Genomic DNA, 2,500 nt, shown 5'->3' on the forward strand with positions numbered 1-2,500 from the left:
CGTGCATTTCGTTTGACACAAAATTTCGGCGGACCTACCCCTGCTGTGCGGTTTGTACATTTGTGCATTTTTTTTTCTATTGAAATATTCATTTTTGCCCCTTTTTTTTATACCCGACAACTTTCTTATTTCATTATACAAATTCTGTTAAGAAATGCTAAACACACGACTTCCGGCGCTTCCTAACTTTATATATCAAAAATTTTAACACTTCTGTGTCTACGACCATATCACGTTGAAAACACCGGTTCTCGTCCGATCACCGAAGTTAAGCAACGTCGAGCTCGGTTAGTACTTGGATGGGTGACCGCCTGGGAATACCGGGTGTTGTAGACATTTCTTTTTTCTTCAAGTTTTTTTTTTACTTATAATTTTTCACACCTTCAGATAAGTGAAAAAGTTAAAAGATTTGATTACTTAACAAAATTTTATAGCAAGGTTCAGAACAGCAGCAAAGTGAGTCAAACTAAGTTTTCTCCCCTTGCTACTGTTCTATAAAAGAATGTCATAGCGACGGCTTCTGAAACTGAGGCTATATACGTTGGATTTCGCCCGTCAGGACGGGTAAGTGATTTTTATTCTTTACTTTCAAAACTGCTCTACCGGTTATGGCACTTTTGACACGTCTCTGTATTTGTGTTCACAGCTGCGTTTTGTATCACGAAATAAGACTGCCCCTTTTTTTTCAGGGCGAAATACGTTTTCCCGCTTTAGTTCTGTCTGCACGATTTGCCCGTGCATTTCGTTTGACACAAAATTTCGGCGGACCTACCCCTGCTGTGCGGTTTGTACATTTGTGCATTTTTTTTTCTATTGAAATATTCATTTTTGCCCCTTTTTTTTATACCCGACAACTTTCTTATTTCATTATACAAATTCTGTTAAGAAATGCTAAACACACGACTTCCGGCGCTTCCTAACTTTATATATCAAAAATTTTAACACTTCTGTGTCTACGACCATATCACGTTGAAAACACCGGTTCTCGTCCGATCACCGAAGTTAAGCAACGTCGAGCTCGGTTAGTACTTGGATGGGTGACCGCCTGGGAATACCGGGTGTTGTAGACATTTCTTTTTTCTTCAAGTTTTTTTTTTACTTATAATTTTTCACACCTTCAGATAAGTGAAAAAGTTAAAAGATTTGATTACTTAACAAAATTTTATAGCAAGGTTCAGAACAGCAGCAAAGTGAGTCAAACTAAGTTTTCTCCCCTTGCTACTGTTCTATAAAAGAATGTCATAGCGACGGCTTCTGAAACTGAGGCTATATACGTTACATTTCGCCCGTCAGGACGGGTAAGTGATTTTTATTCTTTACTTTCAAAACTGCTCTACCGGTTATGGCACTTTTGACACGTCTCTGTATTTGTGTTCACAGCTGCGTTTTGTATCACGAAATAAGACTGCCCCTTTTTTTTTCAGGGCGAAATACGTTTTCCCGCTTTAGTTCTGTCTGCACGATTTGCCCGTGCATTTCGTTTGACACAAAATTTCGGCGGACCTACCCCTGCTGTGCGGTTTGTACATTTGTGCATTTTTTTTTCTATTGAAATATTCATTTTTGCCCCTTTTTTTATACCCGACAACTTTCTTATTTCATTATACAAATTCTGTTAAGAAATGCTAAACACACGACTTCCGGCGCTTCCTAACTTTATATATTAAAAATTTTAACACTTCTGTGTCTACGACCATATCACGTTGAAAACACCGGTTCTCGTCCGATCACCGAAGTTAAGCAACGTCGAGCTCGGTTAGTACTTGGATGGGTGACCGCCTGGGAATACCGGGTGTTGTAGACATTTCTTTTTTCTTCAAGTTTTTTTTTTACTTATAATTTTTCACACCTTCAGATAAGTGAAAAAGTTAAAAGATTTGATTACTTAACAAAATTTTATAGCAAGGTTCAGAACAGCAGCAAAGTGAGTCAAACTAAGTTTTCTCCCCTTGCTACTGTTCTATAAAAGAATGTCATAGCGACGGCTTCTGAAACTGAGGCTATATACGTTGGATTTCGCCCGTCAGGACGGGTAAGTGATTTTTATTCTTTACTTTCAAAACTGCTCTACCGGTTATGGCACTTTTGACACGTCTCTGTATTTGTGTTCACAGCTGCGTTTTGTATCACGAAATAAGACTGCCCCTTTTTTTTTCAGGGCGAAATACGTTTTCCCGCTTTAGTTCTGTCTGCACGATTTGCCCGTGCATTTCGTTTGACACAAAATTTCGGCGGACCTACCCCTGCTGTGCGGTTTGTACATTTGTGCATTTTTTTTTCTATTGAAATATTCATTTTTGCCCCTTTTTTTTTATACCCGACAACTTTCTTATTTCATTATACAAATTCTGTTAAGAAATGCTAAACACACGACTTCCGGCGCTTCCTAACTTTATATATCAAAAATTTTAACACTTCTGTGTCTACGACCATATCACGTTGAAAACACCGGTTCTCGTCCGATCACCGAAGTTAAGCAACGTCGAGCTCGGTTAGTACT

General features: G+C 38.6%; 4 non-coding genes across 4 annotated transcripts in view; all 4 read left to right on the forward strand.

Annotated features, from left to right (window-relative positions):
* Positions 1–217: 217 nt before the first annotated feature.
* LOC127716367 (5S ribosomal RNA) lies at positions 218–336 on the forward strand. The gene has a single exon (XR_007988884.1). It is a non-coding gene; the product is annotated as a 5S ribosomal RNA (ribosomal RNA).
* Positions 337–951: 615 nt separating this feature from the next.
* LOC127716374 (5S ribosomal RNA) lies at positions 952–1,070 on the forward strand. Its single transcript, XR_007988887.1, has one exon. It is a non-coding gene; the product is annotated as a 5S ribosomal RNA (ribosomal RNA).
* Positions 1,071–1,685: 615 nt separating this feature from the next.
* LOC127716380 (5S ribosomal RNA) lies at positions 1,686–1,804 on the forward strand. Its single transcript, XR_007988890.1, has one exon. It is a non-coding gene; the product is annotated as a 5S ribosomal RNA (ribosomal RNA).
* Positions 1,805–2,421: 617 nt separating this feature from the next.
* LOC127716386 (5S ribosomal RNA) overlaps positions 2,422–2,500 on the forward strand; it is a 119-nt gene continuing 40 nt past the window's right edge. The window contains exon 1 of the ribosomal RNA XR_007988896.1: positions 2,422–2,500. This exon is cut by the window's right edge and continues 40 nt beyond it. This is a non-coding gene — a ribosomal RNA (5S ribosomal RNA).

This window comes from Mytilus californianus, unplaced genomic scaffold, assembly GCF_021869535.1.
Source record: "Mytilus californianus isolate M0D057914Y unplaced genomic scaffold, xbMytCali1.0.p SCAF_1, whole genome shotgun sequence".
NCBI classification, from domain to species: domain Eukaryota; kingdom Metazoa; phylum Mollusca; class Bivalvia; order Mytilida; family Mytilidae; genus Mytilus; species Mytilus californianus.